General features: G+C 37.2%; 1 protein-coding gene across 10 annotated transcripts in view; it reads left to right on the top strand.

Moving 5' to 3' along the window:
- The first annotated feature begins 15775 nt into the window (after positions 1-15775).
- MBP (myelin basic protein) overlaps positions 15776-22493 on the top strand; it is a 229639-nt gene continuing 222921 nt past the window's right edge. For 3 of the 10 annotated variants that reach the window (XR_011169609.1, XM_069094989.1, XM_069094984.1), the window contains exon 1: positions 15777-16246. The gene's annotated coding sequence lies outside the window, so the exon portion shown is untranslated. Of the gene's footprint in view, positions 16263-22493 lie in introns of all 10 variants that reach the window. The other 7 variants (XM_069094992.1, XM_069094991.1, XM_069094990.1 and 4 more) reach the window with 4 other exon arrangements.

The following is a 22493-nucleotide window of genomic DNA, read 5'->3' as shown; positions in this document are numbered from 1 at the left end:
CCCAATATTAACAATTGCATATTTAATAATCATTTCTCTCATAACACAGTCAGATCCATTTGTAATAGGTACTTACATGTTTGTTGTAACAAATTAATTGTTCACATGGACTATTTGTGCCTAACCTGTGGTAGAGCATTCTGAGCTCATATTTGTCTGATTAGTCACAGTTGGACTCATTATAACTTGACTCTAATACAGTGATGTCATTTGGTCCTCTGAGAATAAGGACAACAACCAACAAATTAACTAGAATTAAATAACAAAGGTAGGGATGCTTCCTTGGTTTATCTGTGTCTCAGAGTTAAACATACATGCTTAAGAAACATTTGTCAGATTTAAATGAATTTTATAGTAGGTGCTTAACAGATATTTTTAACTGACTTGAATTATAGTAAAATATCTAGCACTTTGTGGTTTGTAAAACACTTTACATGTGTTAATGCATTTGATCCACACGACAACCCAATGATGTAGATGCTATTATTTTCCTTGGTTTTATAGATGAGTAAATTGAGGCACAGAAAGGTTAAGTTACTTGCCAGGGTCACACAGCTAGTATTATTAGTGACTGGGGCAGTATTCAAATTTAGGTCTTCCTGATTCTAAGCCCTATTTGCTATCTACTGTGCCACCTAGCTGTTGAATAAGTATAAAGACAAGTGAAATAAAAAATTTGGTGTTGTAAGTGCATAGAATAGAATGTTTTGAGAAATTCAAGGAGGAAGAAATTTCATAGAGTTGGAGGGATGAGGGAATGTTTCACGGACAAAGTGGCATCTGAGGTTAGCCCTGAAGGAAGACAAGAATTTCAGTTTATTCTAGTAATGCTTATAACAAAGGCTTTAGCATATTTCTAGAACTTTCTTGGTTAAAGAAATTACTAGACAAGTGAAATATGAACTGGAACTAGATCTCTCAGTATCAATGGTCTCTGATTTACTCAAAGATGTTATCACAGGCAGTTATTTTTTTTTTAATAGCCTCATTTCATTTTGAAAATCTAACATAAAATCTTAATACTCCTTTGGATCTATGATTCCATTGATGAAGATATTATTTCTACCAGTGCATATCATAGTCCAGACATACCTGACCTTCCTTTACAATCTTGTCCATTCTCTACTTACCTGCCATAAATCTGTCATATTTGGCCCACCAGCATACTAAGCTATTTTTATTCACTCTTTTATACTGCTTGGAACACTTTGCTATCCATTAGTTGTCCCATATAATTCTGTTTCTGAGTGGTCCAAACTATTTTTTTGTCAACATGCATTTCTCTGATTACATTCTATTTGCTGCTTCTCCTTAACAAATCCTCATTTGCAAATTGCTGTAACTTGCTGGTACCTACCACACATCTCTCCAATATTAACAATTGTATATTTAATAATCATTTCTCTCATAACACAGTCAGATCCGTTTGTAATAGGTACTTACATGTTGCACTTTGGATAATCTTCAACTTCTGTTCTTTGGACATTAATTTTTAAAGCCTCACAGATTTACAAAGTCGACAGAAGAATGTTGGTATTAAGACCATAGACCTTTGTTCCAGGGAAAAGTTTGGAGTCATTGAAAGAATAGTGCAAATTCCCAAGGTAATTTAACCACCTAGTCTCATGATAATAAACAATAATATTCTGAAGGTAGTGGAGACAAAAGAAATATTGCATAAAGTCTTTAAAAATTTAATCTTTAAATGGTTTCTTTTGCAGATTTTAATTTATTACCTCTTTTGAAATTATACTTATGTTAATGAATATAATTAATAATACATAATTAACATAAGTATAATTAATAATTAATTTTTAAATAGGTAAAATTTGTCTTTCATTCCTTCTTATCTTTATGCTAGGCCCTTTCCTCCTTTAGTGCTATCTCTTTTCCAACTCTGACCTAGGAAATAATAGTGTTTTCCACTTATAAAATTTACAGAAGAACTTATCTGAAACTCCATAATAAAGTATAAATGACTGATGACTCAAAATTCAAATTCTTTCCAGTGCTTATTAGTATTAATAACAGAAATCAAGGTCTTAAACTTAAAGAGTGAAGTAATATTGGTGAAAATAGAAACACAAAGATAAGAAAAGTATTTTGGATGAAACTGCCTTTCCTGGTTCCTCTGCAATCATACTATGTAGAAAATCATCTTTTAGATGTTTCCAAATAAAAGCAGACTAGAATTATCATAATTTTATTGGTTTAATCACAGTGAGGTTATACTTGACTGCTTCATAAATGACTTGAAAGTACAAGTTGGCATAGATAAGAATATATATTTATCATATATTCATTAGGTTTTTTTTATATTACTCCTTTTAGAACAGTACTTTGTATCAACCTAACATGTACCATGAATTCACACAGTAGACTATGGATGATTAAATAATTTTTGTACAAAATAACTTGGAATTTGTTGGATGTTTATTTCTTTTTAAAATGATGAAGGAATAGGAAGGACTGATTGTACCCCACTATAAAATTTGGCTGCTTGCAAATTTCATAGGCGTGTATTACCAACAAAAAAAAACTCATAACAATTCAGTGTGTCAATTGATACCTTTTAGTAACCCTTTTAAAACATTTTCTCTTTCAGTTCTTCCAAACACTATTTAAAAATGAACAAATAAATAAACACAGATGTCTATGTTAAAGGCAATTAACTCAATAAAGTTTGTAAGGATGCTTTCCCATAGAAATATATTAAGAATTAAATCTCAGCTATGATTTTAAACTCTGCTGTACAATATAATAGGAACTCCTGTTTAAATGATTTTATTTTACTTTAATCATTTACATTAAGAAATTCATCTTTTTATCAGTATAGCCTACAGAAATCCCAAGAATTACTTTTTTTTTAAGCAATTGGGGTTAAGTAACTTGCTCAAGGTTACACTACCAGTTATTTCTGGGTGTGGTGCTAAGTATCTGAGCCCAGATTTGATCCTCAGGTCATTCCGACACTGGAACTAGTGCTCTTACTTGCCGAGCCACCTAGCCACCCCTCCAAGAATTACTTTTAAAATGCTGTCAACTAAAGTCCCCAAACTAAAATAATAATTAAATTGAACCACAGACCAGGTAGACTTTGCTAATATAGAAGCCTGGCAAATATATTCATAAAGAGTCTCCCTGGAGATTCTCCCAGGTGTTCCCAAGAGACAAATTAAAAGCTACATCAAAAGGTATTTGCCTCTTTTCTAAGTGACTTGAAGTGGTTGATACAGTTTGTAAACATATCTAAATTCTCCCCAGTCTATGAACTATCATAATTGGTTGTGTCATGTCCTCTTATGAAACTGGAAATTTCAAGTGTCTTAAGGAAGATTCATGTGGTATAAGGAAAAGGCCTCCTTTGTAACTTTTCTCTCTGTGATTTTCAGAAGGTATATTAAAATATGTCTGTGACTAGCATTTACAACCTTTAAGTGTGCCTTTTCTGTCAGCTCGATCACTGCACATTAATATATCACTTTCAGAACTACTGAAAATCTTTTACACTAATGAAAGTTTTATTTATACTTGGGAAGAGCTTTACTTGAAATCTGCCAATAGTTGCACTCTAGCTATAAACATCCCAGATTGAGAATGGCAACTGTGGAATGGTTTCAAGTGAATTAACAAAGATAGATACCAACATCAAGTAATTCCACTGTGATTATGAAACGGAAATGGACAATGAAGATCCACTTAAGCTGCATCTTCAACAAATATGTATTGAGTGCTTATTTGCAAGGCACTCTGCTATATGTAGTGGGTATACTAAAGGAAGGACAGATCTTATCACCAAGCCTCAGCTAAGCTTTGAGCTCTTCTGCAAAGCTTTCCCCCTTCCCTTCATTCCCACCACCTATTATTGTTTTAATTTTTAAATTTTATTTATTTATTTTTAATTTTCAACATTCACTTTTATAAGATTTTAAGTTCTAAAATTTTCTCTCTCCCTCCCTACCCCCTCTCCAAGATGGCATGCAATTTGATGTAGGCTATACTTGTACAATCATATTAAATATATTTCCACATTAGTCATGTTGTGAAAGAAGAATCAGAACAAAAGGGAAAAACCATGCAAAAGAAAAAAAAAGAGAAAATAGTATGCTTCAATCTGCATTCAGACTCCATAGTTTTTTTCCTCTGGATGTGAATAGCATGTTCCATAATGAATCTTCTGGAATTATCTTAGATCATTGCATTGCTGAGAAGAGTAAGTCTATCAGAGTTGGTTATCACGAACTGTTGCTGTTACTGTGTACATTATTATCCTAATTCTGTTTATTACACTCAGCATCAGTTCATGTTAGTCTTTCCAGGTTTTTCTGAAATCTACCTGTTCATCATTTCTTATGAAACAACAGTATTCCATTATGTTCATATACAACAACTTGTTCAGCTATTCCCCACTTGTTGGGCACGCCTTCATTTCCCAATTCTTTGCCACCAGAAAAAGAACTGCTATAAATATTTTTGTACATGTGGGTCCTTTTCCTTTTTTTATGATCTCTTTGACCACGTGTTGTTTTCGCTTCCTTTTCAAGTCAAATATTCCTTGAGCATCTTGTATAATCTCTTCTACTCTGCCTTTTCTTCCTACCCTGTATTATCCTGATCTGCACCAAGGATGATTTTATTAACTAATTAAACTATATATGACTACTAGAAGTTAAGCTCCATTGGTGACAGTAGGTCTTGAGAGAAGAATAGGATTTCTATAAGTAAAGATCAGAATAGGAGAAGAGTACATTTCAACCCCAGGACTTAAGATAATCAAAGGCACACTTTTCTAGAACACATCTGGAGATAGAAAAGACCACTACATAATGCAATCTCAAGCCCACTAGTTCTATGGCAAGTGTATCCCAGCCATTACTCCATTAACCTGTTCATATAATCATTTAGTATTGTTAAGAGATAATTTGGGTTCCCTAGAATCTATATTGCTTCTGAGCCAGCATTTAAATGATCCCAGGTTTCAGTGGGGGAGAGTATTAAATATAGAACAAATTAGCAAGGGGAATCCTTCTTCCCATACCATGGCTCAGCTGAGTTCCCACATCTCATTTTGTGTAGAGTGGTGCATTGGATACAACATTTGACTCAGAGTCAGAAAAACCTGCCTCAGACACTTAGCTATGGAACCCTGGGCAAATCATTTTACTTCCCTCAGCCTCAATTTCTTCAAATATGAAACTGGAGCAATAATAGCATTTACTTCACAGGGTTGCTATGAGGATCAAATGATATGACATGGGTAAAGTGCTTGCAAACCTGATAGCAATGAGCTGATCTTGAATTGCTATCATAAACTCCTCTTTCCACAAGCAAATTCATATACTTCAGCTTCTTTGGTGTTGTTAACAGAGAGTCAGCCTCAAAGTCAAGACGACGGAGGTTCAAATCTTGCCTCTCACACAGACTTACCGTATGACCTTGAACAAGTCTCTCAACTTCTCAGTGCTTTAGGAGACTCCCTATGACTATGAGTTACAAAGAAGAGGTAGAACAGCATTGGTAAAGGGAATTTCCCCACCTGAGGAAATTCCCTAAACTAGTGAAATCCCAGGTCTAGTCCCTATTCTTTTATTAATCAACATACCTCAGGCTGAGTTTGGGAGACCATCACCCACAGAAGGACTTGTGATTCCACTCTTGGATTAGTATCTAAGTAGTATCCAACCAGAGGTAAGCCACTCTTTGTTATATTTGATGAATCTAAGGGTATGTACCTATTATCAGCCTTTACTATTATTAGTTCAGTTAAGTGATTTTTGTTTATTCCAAAAATATTTCTTTAGTTGTTTTTCTAAGCTATTTATTCTGTGCTCTAAGAATGACTATCATCTTCCTCCCTTTTTTATGCAAAAGGAGAAGTTGCCTTAGGGTGATGGACCCTATGTATTATAAATAATGTATAGAATTTTATTAAGGAACTTTCCTAAACTAATATGGTTCCTTTTACCATCCAAAATATTTCCATTAAGACTCAGATTATAGAAGTGTTAATAGCTTTGTATATGTTCTTCCTAGTCAGCTATAATTTCAGAAGAGCAGCAAGTATTTTACCGTACTCAGTTACAGCCTTCTTTTTAAATATATATGTGCATGATTTGGATTAACTGGAACAATTATCTGTATGTTAAACATGTTTTGCCTTAAAAAGATAAAATTAGATAAACACACACAAACACATATAGTTTTATAAATGTTGACAGGGAACAAGAGATATGCATATACATAAAAACAAAGGTCAGGAGTAGAATAGGTTTGGAAAAGTGTATGTCTATATATGTATGTCTATATGTATTTGTGTATGTATATATCTATTGCTATGGAGAAACATATCTAAACTTTAGCCTTCTGAGGGGTTGGGGGAGGGTATATATATATTTATAGCCATAGAGAAACATATGTAAACTTTATTGTGGCCTGGGGGGGGGTTAGGAGGAGGGGGAAAAAGAACAAAGTAAAAAAAGTGCACACCACAGAACAAAAGAAAACTCACAAAGAAGCAAAGAGTAGATGGACGATTCTCAACACAATGAGTATCATTCGTCATATAGGCTTTCTTGAGATGAAAATTTATTGTTACATATTTTGAATCCTCTCTTAGGTTCTGCAATTGCACATTACATGCTTTTTTTTTCTTTCTAACTTTGTATTTGTATTTAAGTTTCAATATTTAAGTTTATGATATGTTTTTGTTTCTTTTCTCTAATCTCTATTTGTGAGTCTAAAATAAAATTTTGAAAAAAGAAGTAAATGTTAAAGTGCCAGATAATTGTTAGCTATTTTTGTTGTTAGTAGTGATAGCAGTACTGTCTTCTACTGTTTCAACATGATTTTCAGATTAAAGTTCAGGATCTTCCATCTCTATACTTTTGGCATATGTTGAGACTCACTGAGTCCAAATTACATTTTATCATTTAAAAAAAAATTGTTCAGAAGACAAAGGGTCTGTTTAATTTGTTTTTGGTAGCCATCAAACTTAATGTCATTCATCCACCTGAGACAGTTAATATGATATATTGGTTTGACTCCTTCATTAATTCAAAAGTCATACTTAATTCTATTCAGAAGTGATGATAACAGGTTTAAGGCTAGGTAGAACCATAAAGAAAAACCATTTCCCTGAACAATGTCCTTGACATTATTATGTTGAAGGCACAATCCACCAGAATAATAAAGCACAGTTTTCCTCATGGACATCAAATGCTTTAGTGTCCTCACTATTTGGGGGCTTATCTTATATGTGTCCAAATATATAAATGAGCTATCAGTGCTAGAACTGAGTTGCTTTTTACATCTTTTACATTACTTTTCAATATATCTTTTGTTCTCCTTGGTCAATATATTGTATTCTTTTAATATTTACATATTTGTCTTCCTGATATAAGCTGTGAATTCTTAGTATAAAGTACATAAACACATAATTGATCTAAATTTGAGAGGTCATTGATGTTTGTATCTTTTGGTAACAGATATATGATTCCTTCCATTAAGAAGGGTCAGATCAGGTTTACGTCTGAGAGGAAGCTGGTAAAGTGCCTCACTAGTAATTAATGTGCCATTGCGATGTGTTTGAGCCAACAATTATTGATTTTATGCTGCTTTACTGCTTTCTAGTTTTGCAACAAAGCTAGAGTTTTGATATAAATGTTCTCATTCTTTACCTTAATGGTACAAAAACCTCCCGCTTATTTGATATGCCTTATGTTTTCATTGTGTTGGGTTTCATTTGTCATATAGAAATTGTTCATATATGTGCTTTGGTGAGTCACAGAAAATGGAGAAGATATGAAGACTCAACAAGCATATCACATAATTTAAATGCCAGTTGAAGAAAGCCAGCTTTATATCTATGATCTAGAATCCAAAAAAGTCACAGAGAGGAATCAGAATATGTCACCTGAGTTTGCATGAACTAAAGCCAAGAGAGGATAAAGTTTTGCTACCAAATTTTTGTGTCCAAGAAAAACACAAAACTGTAAACTAATAGAGGGTCTACTCTCCTTATCAAGAAGTTGAAAGATTAGGCATTTTCCCAGTCTACAAAATTATCACAGAAAACAGTCTGGGCACAACAAAAATGTATTTTGTAACTACCTGCTGCCCATAGGGGAATTAGTTGTTCAACTAAAGTTATCTATTTTTAAAATTATATGTTGCACTTGATTGATGTCTATGTGTTTGTATGTGTTGTAGCAATAATCACCCAACAATCTGTGGGATGGACAAACATATGGCAATGAAAATCAGGAAGGTAGACTTAAGGTGACTAGATTACTTACTTCCCCTACCAACCCTATCCCTGAAACCAGAAATACCTTCTCTCTTCTCCTTTTTCCCTCCAAATCAAAATAAGTGCTACAGTAGATAGTGTTGGGCCTGGAGTCAGAAAGATATGAGTTCAAATCCAACCTCAGATACCTTCTAGCTATGTGATCCTAGGCAAGTCACTTAATCTTTGCCTCTATTTCTTTTTTTTTTAAAGCAATCGGGGTTAAGTAACTTGCTCAAGGTTACACAGCCAGGTGTTTCTGGGTGGGTGCTAAGTGTCTTAGCCCGGATTCGATCCACATGTCATCCCGGCACTGGAGCCGGTGCTCTTACTCGCTGAGCCACCTGGCCTCCCCTGCCTCTATTTCTTAATATGGCAAATGAAATAAGATGATAATAGTACCTACTTCACAGGGCTTTTATGATGATCACATGAGGTAATTAATTTATAAAAGTACTTAGCACAGTGTCTGGCACATAGCAGAACTATCTAAATGCTTATTCCTTTCCCAAATCCCACCTCTCCTTTCATGCTGCTCTTATATACCACTCAATTTACTCGATAAATCCTTCCCCAAATACCCTGGCCCACATTGACTTCTTACTTCTCTGAACCCCTCAAATATTGAAAGACTAGATCACATAGGTCAGAGCTTAATCATATACTTTCTCTTAATGTTCTCTAACTAGATCATTAACTTATCACCCCTATTAGACAGTTCATATCTCAAGAAGCTTATAATATTTAATTCTTTTTCCCCTACAGTTCTTAGCAAGAAGTAAGCATTTAATAAATACTTGTTAAATTGAATTGTTAGTTAATAAAATTGTTATTAAAGAAAAAGAGTCAAAGTTTATATACAGCAAAGGTAGGAAAAATGGTTAAATTAATGAGAAGATGGGAGTTTAGGAGATAAATGAGTATTATAACCATACTATTCTATGATTGAAATATTCACTTCTCTTTTTTCCTCACTTCTTATCCCATCTATTTTCTTAACTAATTTTTTTCTCGTTAAGCTACACATTCACTAGCTCCAAGAGACTAAAACAGATGATTTATGTCACCCAAGCCTCAAAGTCCATTGGTAAGGGACTCCCTTCTTGATGATGATCAATGCCCCATACCAACATAAGGGGCCAGGTAGAATTGGTGAGAGTGGAAGAAAAGAGACATCTGTTCTCTTTAGTTTCTTCATATTTTCTCTGGTTTCCAGCTTCAAGATTGAAGATGTGCCATTCCAACCTTTTTTCAAGCCACTGAAGGGAGAAAAAGACTGGGAAGAAGTTGACATCATGTCCCTATTCCCAATTTAGTACACAAGAGACTTTGGATGAAAACTGGGACTTTATCTCTTGGTTGAACTGAGATATCTCATTCTCAATGGGAGATCTTCTTCAATCTGTATTGTCTAATTTATATTCCAATATGTATACTTCTTTTGATTTCTGTTTTGTTATCAACTTAGATAAAAGGGTTTCTTTGCTATTTGTTATGTGTGTTTGTGGAACTGGTATTTGGTGGGAAGGGAGTCAAGTCTTGAATACAAAGTTTAGGGCCCCTTTACTAAAAAAAGATAGTAATCAGGACTTTAACTTGAACCTGAAAACTATCCCCCATAAACTAATAGTATTTAAGGGAGCAGAGAAATATAATTCTAGCCCAGTACTCCTTTTCTCTGAGGAGAGCAAAATGACCAGCCTTCGGACCTAACCTCCTGCTTCCCCTCTGGCACAAACTAAAGTGTTCCTTGGAGAAGAATAGGTGGAAGAGATGCTAGATATGTTATTCTAGTTCATTGGTAAGGGACTCCCCCTCTCAAAAAAAAAAGGCTCACACAGGATAGCTCATGCTACATTTAAAAGCAGATCTTATTTTTGGTCTCACTGTAAATCTCACTGAAACTTCTAAAAGCAATGAGAAAGAGATTGATTGCCACAGAATAACATGTACATATATTTGTAATTTCCTTCCTTAAATACCATAGATCAGCTAATGTATATTTATCAACTGTGATTTCAAGCACTTTACCAGAGAATTTATGTTTATTCTTTGGTCTAATGTTATACAGATGCTTTATTATATGAAAAGACAACACTGAATAAATCTAAGTAGATAAAATCTCATTTCAATAAACTGATGGTGAAAAAAAATAGAAAATTTTGGTTTCTATGTTCAATTAAAATCAATCTTACACAAATTATGTAATCTTATTTGTTCTCAAGGCCCAGGTACTGTTAACTTCCTTTTGGTTGTCAGTGTCCCAATTTTACTGTTGTTGGTACTTTTGTTTCCTTTCATGTTAGACCTTCTTGGAGTTCATTCTCCTATTTTTTTCCTGGTTTTTTTCTTTTTATAGCTGTCTGTACAGCTATAAATATCTTTAGAACTTATGTTCAAATACAGGCAACTCTCAATTATCTGTGGGTAATTTATCTACTTTGTCAACTATCAGCAGTAAGTTGTTGGCCAGGAAATGAAAACTAAATTTAACATTATTCTAAACAAAACTTGATTTGAAATGTAAATATGCTGGGGAGAGGGGTGGTGGGTAGGAATCACATGTTTCAAAATTATTCTCCTAGTCCCCTCTTCCCTAATGTTTGAATTATTCATGTCACTACTCAGATACCTTAGACTGGATAATTCAAAGAAGGACTAATTTCTTTAAAATTCTAGAAAATGTATAAATCTTTATTTGATATTAGAAATCTCAAAAGAGCTGTTTTAATTACATTTGGCATGAAGAAAAAGTCAATTGTTTCTTAGTCTCTATGGTAATATATACTTGCCTGCTGACTCTAAGACCCTCTTTCTTTCTCTTGTACCCTACTTCCTCAGCCTTTTTCCCAACCAAAAGTAACCAAGAATATTCTATGCTCAGAATAATGTTATTTTTTTTTTAAAAATCATTTACTTGGACCACAGGCTTCTAATACACAAACTTAAAAGTCATTTTTCATTTATTTACATGGTATGGGGTCCTGGAAAGTACATTCTTGGGAATCAGAGGATCTACTATCTATGTGACCTTAAACAAGTCACTTAACCTCTGTGGGCCTCAGTTTCCTGATCTATAGAATCAGGATGTTGTTTTCAGCGGCCTCTAAAATCATGGGGTCATAGATTTAGAGGTGGAAGGCACTTTAAAGGCCATCAAGTTCAACTTTCTAATTTTACAGATGAGAAAACTGAGTCCCAGATAGATTGACTCCCCTGGTCACATAGTTAAGTCTCTTCCAATTCTAAAATCTATGATCCTATAATTCTGTAATACTCTGGAATATTTTTAAAAAATACTTATCTGCTAACACTTTAAAAAGAGAATGGTATGATTTCATAAGTGTCAGGAGGAAATGACTATAAGCTGGCAGGCAAGGCACATGGAAAGATGACTACTGGCACATGTGATTTCTATTTACAGTCACTGGCAAATTAGCAGAAGTAGTGTGGAGAGGAAGGACAATGCATTGTATTTATGTTTGTACATCATTGTCCCCTGCCCAGTGTCAATCTGCCAAGTGCAGGATGGCAATGTTGCCAACCCCCTTCCCTCACTGGCCTGAGTCACTTTCATATAGATGACATTTGGACAGCTCCAGAGTAAGTGGACAGTAACATGAATGGAGAAAAGTTGGAGAAATATAAGGGAAAACAAAAGGATCAAGTTTTTGGAGAAGAAGCCGAGACTAGGGAAACCAGGACTGAGAAATTCACTTTAGTATTCTCTAGATCCTTGACTGTGGCTACTAGTAGCTAGGCAGCTCAGTGAATAAAACCTCATCCTTGGAGTCAGAAAGATGAATCTTTCTGAATTCAAATCCAGCCTCAGACACTTACTAACTGTGTGATATTGGGCAAGTCACTTAACCTAGTTTGTGTCGATTTCTTTATTGGTAGAATGAGTTGGAGAAGGAAATAGCAAACCACTCCAATATCTTTGTCAAGAAAATCCCAAAAGGGGTCCTGAAGAGTTGGATCTGAAAATGAAACTTGTAGTTCAAGGGTCACTTACATTAGGGATCATGGGAGTATGTAGGCTCTGTTTTCTGGTCTACTGATTTCCTCGTATTTGCTCATCCCCTTCAGACCTTTCCACCACTGACTTCAATTGAGTTTATAAAGTTAATATAAAGCCAAATAAATAGGGGGCGAACCTATTGAACAAAATTATAAACTTGGTCTTTGGCATCTCCAACATTCCTTTTTTTCTAGTGTTCTTGTTCCCTTAGGTGATGACTCCCACCACTAGCTCAGATACAAAGTAATTAGCCTAATGCTTTCTTACCATTATCAAAACTTCTTCAAAGGAAGAAGGCAACATTGTGCAGTGGAAAACACAGTATAAGTCCTGCATTCTAGTCTAGCTTTGTCACTAAGGAAATTTGGACTGTGGGCATATTATGTAATTTATCTGTGCCTCAATTTCCACAACTGCAAAATGAGACAGTTGGACTATGTAAGTTTTAAGGTCTCTTCTAGCTCTAATAGTCTGTGGTCAGATAAATTATTCATACTAAAATGTAAATAGTTGCTAAATCTCAAAGCATGGTGGAAAGTGTGTCTGATTTGGAATCAGAAAACCTGAGTTTGTAGCCCAACTCTCCTTTTACCCTGGCCAAATCAATCACTAGCTCTAGACCTCAGTTTCCTCATCTGTAAAATGAGAAGTTTTCCCTAGATGACCTTTATCTAGATGTTCATCTAGATCAGGCAGCAGGAGAGGGTCCTTGGGGACTTAGGGTATAGAAAACCTTTGACAGGCTCCTTGAATTCCTACAAAGTTCCTACCAGAGTAGTGGTTTCTAGAATTCTGTCCTTGACTAATTATGTGACCATGAGCAAGCCCCTTTAACCTGTTTCTTCTTTTGTAAAATGGAGACAAATCTGTTGTACTTGCCTCACAGAGCAATTGTGAAGATAAATGAGATGGTACACACAAAACTACTGTAAACTTTAAAGCATTAGATAAATGTCCATTATATTTGAAAGAAGAAAAAAAGTCATTTCCAACTAGGAAAACTTCATGAAGGAAGTGGCATTTAAACTGATCCTTAAAGGAAGAACAGGATTCTAACCAGGTAAAAATGGAAATCCTAAGAGGGCATTCCAGGCACCATGAGAAACTGGAACAAAGCTGTGAATGAATGAAAGGAAATCTCTAGGCTAGGGATCAAAGGGAAATCAGATGAGAGTGGAATCTGGACCTCCCCATGTTAGGAAACTCCTTTCTTGGCCAATAGTTTCTCTTTATAATCTCTCTCTCTCTGTATATATATCTTAGTCTACAAGTAGCTCAGGACCTCGAACTCTGCTCAGAAACTCTATTTTGCCTGCCTTTTGAGCTCTAGTTCTGATAACCTTGGAGTCATAATACTACCTTTCCTGCTTATCTCTAATGTAGTGGAATTATTAATTTTTTTTCTCCACACTAATTATATTGAGTGTGCTTCTTTAAAAAAAAATATTACTAAGGAAAAAAATAAATAAAATTGTATGCAATAGTCATTACAAAGGCAGTGGTAATCAAAAGTGTGTGTGTGTGTGTGTGTGTGTGTGTGTGTGAAGCTAGTCTACCTACAATGTCTCCCAAGTTTACTTTATCCTATCCAACTCAAGTCTCAGGGCTGCCATTATTCTCCAGTTCCCAAAGAACACTCCCTGCCCTCAGGACTCTGTCAGTCTAGTGTCACTTTGGCAGACTGGAAATTGGTACCTCCTATAAAGCTCATGTTCCCCTCTAGGTTCAACAAGTTTAGTAAATTTTAAATGGCTTATGCCACTATGCTGCACCCTCAGAATACAAAAATGAAAAGTGAGGCAGTTTCTAACCTTCTAAGGGAGGCACAGACCCCTACATAGTTAGGGGATAAAAATATCAGAATGACTCAGAACAGCAGTATCCAAAGTTCATTCATTCGTCTTACAACTTAAATCTGAACCTACTCCAATCAGAAAGCCAAGATTACTGGTCAATTAAATGTATCCCTTCCTATCATTAAGTAACCATTATCCTTACTCATCTAAAGTATATGGGAGGGGGGGGTTGGGAGGAGGGAGAGCATAGGAACACTGGATCATCATATCAAAAATATTATAATCACCTTGAAACCCAAGTTGACAAAAAAAAAACTCTTTCCTTACATGAAAAATGGTGAGTAGTCCAGTTTGAAGAATAGCACACAGGGCCAAGAGTAGAATTAGAATGATGCTGGAAAGGTAGCATGCAGGTTATAGAGATCATCACTACCTGAAGGAAGACTTTGTACTGAGATATCCACGTGGAGATTTTCATTAGGCAATTGGAAATGCTAACTTGAAGCTCAGGAGAGAACCTCAGGGTTGTAAATGTGGGGTAATTTTTGGGGGGGGTGGAGAATGGGAGTTGACAAAATTGGTAAAAGAAAACATAGAAAATTAAGAGAGGACAGAGCTTAATAGATCAAGAAATAGCAGAGAAGTCACTTAAGGACACCTAGAAGATATATATAGTAAGGAGAAGTCATAAGAAATGTAGAGTGAGAAATGTATGTTGTTCTATGAAGAAACCAACAGGGGAAAGAATATTGAGGATCAAGGAATGATCAGTGATGTTAGATGCTACAGAGAGGTCAAAAAGTGAAAAGGCCTGAGAAAAACGATTTGGATTAGGCAATGAAGTGATCTTTCAGAGGGCAGTTAGCAAAACATAGTGGGGATAAATACCAGTCTTTACACTGAAGAGTGGTGTAAAGGCAAATGGAATAGACTGCCGTTTGAAGAAGTCTGGCAAGTGATAGGGAAGAAGAGTTGGAAGAGTTCATGAAAGTTTTTGTATTGTTTTTGGAGAGGCCTGGGCATGTTATGAAATCATGAGGGGATGGGAGGGGAGAAGGCGGGGAAGTAGCCTGCGCAAAGGGGACAGTTTAAGGGTAAAGATCAAAAGAGGATTTGAACACTTGCTTTGGCCTCTCAAAAAGTAGCTGATTCTTTCTTCCCTTTTAAAATTCAGGTGCTTATTACACAAGCTGTACCCAGTAACTTCTCTCAATATGACAGACTAGAAAAGGTGAGGTAGAGGATTTTCCTGCACTGGGTGGACCAGATAGAAGGAAGATGAAAAGGCTCATTTAAGGCACAAGAAGGGCAGAATTGCCAGAAAACTATTTACAAGGTGGGCCATCCCTAAATTGAAGGAGGGGACCCAGTCCTACAGACTCCTCCATTTCTGGGACCCAGGATTGGGTAAAGGAAAGTGCTAAATTCACCTTATTTACACAAGGTAACTGCACCCAGTTTCTATCTAGCTCTGCTCAGATAGTCTGCCAGAGTTGCAGACTTCATCGGGGAGAGGGGGACTGCTGGGGGAATCTCAAGGAGAAGGAAGCATTCTGGGTTGGAGCGGCACAGCACAATGTGTCTAGGTGGGGCTGTCTCGGGAGGGGAGTCAGCTACGAGTCAGCCCATGTGTTTACCTTGTTCACAGGAAGCCGTAGGGTAAAGAGGAGGAGAAGAAGGGTGTGTGAGTGTCCCTCCTAGAGCTGCCTGTCAGTCACCAGCTGCTCAGCTCTTAGAGAGCAGACCTAGTCTTCGCGTCTCCCCGCCAGGTCCAGAGCCCCACACTACGGAAGGTAGCTGGGCACCCAGGAGAGCAGGGTGGCAAGCCCCATAACGCCTACACCTTCTGTGAACACCTTCCCTCTCTTTGGACCTAGAAGCTAGGGAAAAACATCACACACACACACACACACACACACACGCACGCAAATACACTCCCCACACTCCCCGGGCTTTTCCTGGCCCCTCCTCCTCCTGTCCCTGCTGGTACACTGCCTTCGCCTCCTCTCCTCTCCTTTTCACCCCACCTGGGGGCGGCTCTGCTTCAGGGGGAGAGGTCAACGTGCCTCTCCCCCTCTGTCCCCCGCCTGTGGATGCTGAAGCCCCAGGAACCAGCCGGAGGCAACGAGGCGAACTGAAGACCGGGTGCGTGAACACCGGGGTAGGGGCTGGGGGACCTCCAGGGCCCTTTGTCTCCTTGCTCATCTTTTTCTAGCCCTAGGCAGGGAGAGGGGGCGGGAAACTGGCGAGTGGGGCGGAATAGTGGGAAAGCTCTCTTCGATCTCCCGCATCTGCCCTTTAAAAGGGATGGGGGCTGAGGGAGGAAGCGATATAGCTCTTGTGGTTTTCTGAGCGCGGATTTCTAATGGGGAGGGGGGCGTCAGAGAGGGACCATTTACCAAACCCGGAGGAAGGTGAAATGGTCCCAGCGGTGTGAGAGCGGAGGCCGATACCTGAACAGCAGCAGTGCTGGTGGCCGGGTTGGAATAGGCACCACCGCCACCTTCCTTCCCCCCCCCCTTTCCCCCCCACCCCGGCTGCAGGGTCGGGGCAGGTGCCGGCGGGCTCCGAGACATTTCCTGCATGATCGCTGCCCCTGACCGCACAGATACTCCTTTCTCTGGATAAAAGGTGTTTTGTGGGCGGCAGGCCGACTTTTATTCTCCTAGTTGCGGCGGCAGCTGCTCCAGCTGAAGGAAGGGTCGCCTGTCGTTCGACCCTGCTGGGGCGTCTGGCGAGTGGGTGGGCTACTTACCATCAGGGTGGATTTACCAAGTGTCACTTGGGGGAGGACCGGTGTCCCCGGGACTGACCCTGACTTCGGAAGATTCTCGCGAGGGAGGGGTTTACTGGAGTCTGGTGGTTGAGAAGGGTTTAAGGGATGTTGTCTTCCATTGATACAAAGGACATTCTTATCCCAAGTCAGTGATATGGGCCGCCTGGTCAAAAAACAATGTATCCGAGTGTTTTGTTGGTTTCTATTTATTTATTTGCAAACCTGTGCTGCCCGTTCCTCCAAGTCCAGTGTTTCAGTTAGGGAGCTGCAGCCCCAGTTTCTTCTGTTGCTTCCGGTTTCAGATTATGGCGTGTTAGCACTGCTCCGCTGTTCAGTTTCCAAACTTCTCTCTGGCCCAGGAGCTCAGTAATTGGAACTCTTACCTCCCGCTCTCGGCCAGTGCCCCTGTTGCCCTGTCTGGCATACCCGACCACTGCTACCTCCGCCGCCCTCGACACCTGCAGCACCTACTGTAGGGGCGACTTTCTCCAGGATCCTTGACACCGAAACTTTTTTTACTTGTGATTCTCCCTTCTCGCCCCCCCCCCCCTTCCCTCCCCGATTTCTTTTGGTCTTTTTAAATCTAATCCCTGGCATCTATGAGTCAAAGAATAGCTTCCAAAGGGTGTGCCTGTTTGGTTTTTCCATTCCTGTCTCTGACAATTCTTGGTTTCTGTAGATCCCCAAGAAATCCATTTGCTTGTGTTTCAGAATCATTCTGCAGTCACAAAGGTAGTCTGTAGGGCTTGTAAAGACCTGGTGGCAGTACCCGATTCCTTTCAAGGCCTAGTTTAATCGAGTTTTTTTTTTTTTTTTTTAGAAAGCTGGTTAAGAAGGGGGAAATTTAAATCCTTGGATATTATTGGAATTCATTATAACGCTGTAAGAATGAATTCTCGTTCTTCCTCTGTTTTGCTGTTACATTATGAGAATCAATATGTGCAATTTTTCCTTGAATCTGAGTGTGTGTATATGTAATTTTTTAAAAGTTGAAATATGTCCCAGGAGGGTTGTGAACTTTCTTTTGGAGGGGATTTTATTGTTGTTGTTCAGTCGTTTCTGACTCTTCATGACCCCATTTGGGGTTTTCTTGGCAAAGATACTGGGATGGTTTGCCATTCCCTTAAGTTCATTATAATGAGGAAACAAGTAAATTAGGTTAAGCAACTTGCTCAGGGTCGCAAAAGCTAGTGTCTGAGGTCGCATTTGAACTCACTTCCTGACTCCTCGGCGGGCACTCTCCATTTCGCCACCTAGCTGCAAGGAAACCCAGTGTAATAGCAAGAGAATAGGTTTGGGAGTTGGAAAATCTATGTTTTATCACCATCACCACTGCCCCAATTCTCCCCTCCCCTTTCTACATTTGTATAACCTTGAAAAAGTTTATTCATCTTTCTGGACCCAGGCTTTCTCTTCAGTAAATAAAGGAGTATTGGACTACATGACCTGCAACAGATCCCTAGGTAGAGTGAAAAGAGCCTAGAGCCCCTAAATCCTGGCTCTGCCATGGCGGTGTGAGATTGGAAAATTCACTTTACTTTTCTGGGCAGCAGTTTCCTTATCTATAAAATGAGGACGTTGGACTAGATCATGTCCGAGGTACCTTCATTTTCTATTAGTTTAAATCTAATGGTTTCTACATTAAAAAATTCTGTGATTTTTATAAATGGGTATTAGTTGTCTCTAAGAAAGTACAATATGTGAGTGGTATAACCAAGAAAATAGAGGTGCAAAGTTAAAATAAAATAAATCATCTTTAAATAGTTAAAGGTTTAATTTATCAGAATGCTCAGAGAATGTACTGTTCTCAATTCAAGTCATTGAAATATTTTTTATTTTAACTTGTTGAAAAAATGTCTACAATATATTAGTCCACTTTCAGCAAATAGGGAAACTGAAAATAATTAAGTCTTTCTTCGTTGACTTAGAGTTAGTTGCACAGTGACTCAAAATCATAATTCTGAACACTAGTTATTATACAATTTTGTTGCTTTTGTCAGAAAAAAAACTTGACAAGCTAACATGTTGGGCATTTCAATTTTTTAAAAATTCCCTTGGCATCTTCATTTCCTATACCTGCTACCTGTCTTTATTTTGCACTTGGATAGGTTAGTTACTTTCACACAGTGGGTGATTAATAAATGTTTGTAGAGTTGAATTATTAAGAATATTAATTTTGGCATATTGTCACATACAGTTTCTTTTTCAGAATGATCAAACTATTAATCTGATACTATTTTATAGCTTTATCATTTTAAAGTATGCCCCTATCAGCTACTGGAGTAGTCAGTAAAGAAGAAAAAAAATAAATTATTGTAAGACTCATTTTTAATATATAGCCATTAAACACTAAAATATCAGGAGCTGTGCTTTCATTGGTCAATTACAACACACTAAAGGAAATAGACCTGAGTACCACAAAGCTGTCTTTTAATGGAGCAGTAAAACACACTTTGGAAGACCCTAAATGCCATCATTGAACAAGGATGACAGATGAGGAACAAATAAATTCTACATATATGATTTAAAAATAACCCTCAAACAGGAAGGAGTGATTACTAAAGATCAATATCTTAGCTTTTAACAAAATTGTGAATTCTATTACTTTTAAACATTTTAAAAATTCTTGTCTTAATTTCTTAAGGGATGAGATTTGTGAATACTAACTACTAAATTGTTTTTAGGGTGCCAGTATAAACAATGAATAGCTAAGCCAACACTATAGTTTTATGAAGTGTTGAGACCCTTTAAGAGAATGAAATACATAGCACTGATGAAGTCAGGAAAGAATAAAGAAATTAGCAGGTAAGGAAGCATATTATTAAAGGACTAATGTAAATCACTAAAGTCTGAGACAAGGTCAAAACATCTGAGGTCAAGAGAGGAGTTTTCTATCTCCTAATCTCAGCTCATAATCATTAGATTAATACTATATTATAGAAAAAAGGAAAGAAAATGAAGGTACACATATCTTGATTTAAAAAAAAAGGACTGGGCTATAAAGAAATGAATAATACTAAGAATACAAGGGGTTGTGGTGGGTATGGGAGGGAAATACAAACCAATGAATAACTACTCTGGATCCTATTCAGGTGCGTCTCTGTTGTGTCTTTGTGGGATACTTTGAGAAAACCAAGAACACCCATCTACCCAGTTTCTAAAAAGAAACAAACCTCTTGTTTGTGGGCCTCCATTTTTCTTTTTGCTTTGGTTATATCTTCCCTTTGAATCCCACCATAACAACAAATGTCAGCCCCCTTGAGTGTCATTATATTTCAAAAAGCAATCTACATACTACTGACTAATTCACTCAGCCCCTTGAGAGACCCAAGAAACTATGCAAGTGGTGGGAGACGGCTATACTAGATATCATTATTAAACGTCTACAATGAGCCCTTTCTCACTCCAGGCCATAAGGCAGTCCATGAACAGAGCCTGAAAATAGACCCTTTGTTCATTTCCTATTCGTTATCCCTCCAGTAGGGCTGACTTGGAAGAAAGGGATTATAATCTTTGATCCATTTTTACATCTCAGTCTGAATAATAGAAGTTCAGTCAATCTCTACCCACATTATAGGGACAGGGAATCCTTTTCCTAAGGATTGGTACTGATTGGAGGGATTGGGAGAGCTGGGGAAGGGAAATCAGTTGAGTACCACACAAAAGGAAAAAAATGAGACTTTTTTTTTTAATTGATTTTTAATTGAAGACCCTTTAAGGATAGGCATTATAGATTTTTTTTTTTTTTGGTCATTCCAACACTACAGGTCATTTGGGCTTCTGGTTATTAGATTAAGTTACCATTGTCTTTTTACATACTTAGTTTTTCAGTCTGTTTTGTACCTAGAAGATGGTTTGGTGTCTTGTTTTAAAATGTAGAAGTTTACTATTGAAATAAAGACAATCCCATATAAATTTTAATTTACTTGTTTCTGAAGAATTATGGGTTCTGGAAGCATAAAAATATATTATTTATATGTATGTGTATATATATATATATATATATATTTTTTTTTTTTTTTTGGAGGGAAGGCAAAGCAATTGGTGTTAAGTGACTTGCCCAAGGTCACACAGCTACTAGGTGATGTGTCCGAAATCGAATTTGAACTCAGGCCCTTCTGACTCCAAGGCCAGTGCTCTATTCACTGCGCCACCTAGCTGCCCCAAGAAATATATTTTTTTACTTAAATTTATTGGAGGGAGGGTTACCAAGACTTGTTTTGGTTTGGTTCCCATTATCTGTCAATCCCTTTATGAGTTAAATATACCAACACTTTGGTTTAAAAAAAAAACAACAATCACCTTGAAATGATAGCTCCAAAAATAATTTTAAGTACTGATGAATGAAACAGCCCTTTTCTCTTCAAAAGATTACAGACTAATAGTTTTCCATGTCAAAGGACCTGGTAGAACTTAAAGTATTGTCCTGACACTTCAAAAGTATGCACAGACATGCTACATCTATATGTGTTTGTATTCATAATTGTTCAGATAACTAAAGATAGTTCCCAGTTTTTATTTTAAATGCTCATATAAAACCTTTAAAGATTCAATTCCTGTATCCCCAGCAGCTATCACAGTGATTGGCAAATAATAGATGCTTAATAAGTACTTGTTATATGACTAATTGATATCATAGTCATAAGAGAAATTATTCTTAGAAACTTTTATTTCTACATATCTTTGGGAGAGTAGATAGAGTGCTGGTCCTGGGCCCCAGGAAGAGCTGAGTTCAAATTTGACCTCAAACATTACTAGCTGTAAGACCCTGACCAAGTCATTTAACCTCTGTTTGTGTCAGTTTCTCATCTACAAAACAAGAATAATAATAACACCTACCCTCCTAGTTTATTGTGAGACTCCAATAAGATGATAATAGTAAAGTGCTTAGCAGAGTTCCTAGAACATAGTAAGTGTCATATAAATGTTAGCCATTATTTTTGTTGATGTAAAGATCTCTTAACAACAGTGTTAAATTAAGCTGAGACTTTGGTTCTTCACTTTGGCATAAAAAGTTTCCTGACTTAGAGGTAGTTCTATTTTGGGGGAGGAGCGAGAGAATCTAGTTTATCTTTTTAAGAAAGAAAGAAGGGGGGCAGCCAGGTAGCACAGTGAGTAAGAGCACCTGCTCCAGTGTCGAGATGACCTGGGGATTGAATCCCAGGCTCAGACACTTAGCACCCACCCAGAAACACCTGGCCGTGTAACCTTGAGCAAGTTACTTAACTCCGATTGCTTTTAAAAAAAAAAAAAGAAAGAAAGAAAGAAGGAGGGGCAGCTAGATGGCACAGTCAATAGAGCACTGGCCCTGGAGTCAGGAGGACCTAAGTTCAAATCTGGCCTCAGATACTTGACACTAGCTGTGTGACCTTGGACAAGGCACTTAACCCCAACTGCCTTATCTTCTACATCTCCAAAAAAAACAAAGAAAGAAGGAAAATTCAAAGGAAAGTGAGAATAGGAAATTCTGGAAGCAGTTCTATAAAAAAAACAATTGAAACTGAAACTGATGCAAATGATCAGTGCCTTTGACTTTGTATGATTTCAGAGGAATGGAATTTTCTAGAAATGTATATCTGAGTTATTAGCTTAATGTAAATAGCTTGTGGAAGGGGG

Source organism: Petaurus breviceps, unplaced genomic scaffold (assembly GCF_028583685.1).
Source record: "Petaurus breviceps papuanus isolate PSGF00001 unplaced genomic scaffold, PetGlider_PUasm1.0 224, whole genome shotgun sequence".
NCBI lineage: Eukaryota > Metazoa > Chordata > Mammalia > Diprotodontia > Petauridae > Petaurus > Petaurus breviceps.
Note: the sequence above shows the minus strand (reverse complement) of the source record. Positions and strands in the feature narration are given on the sequence as shown.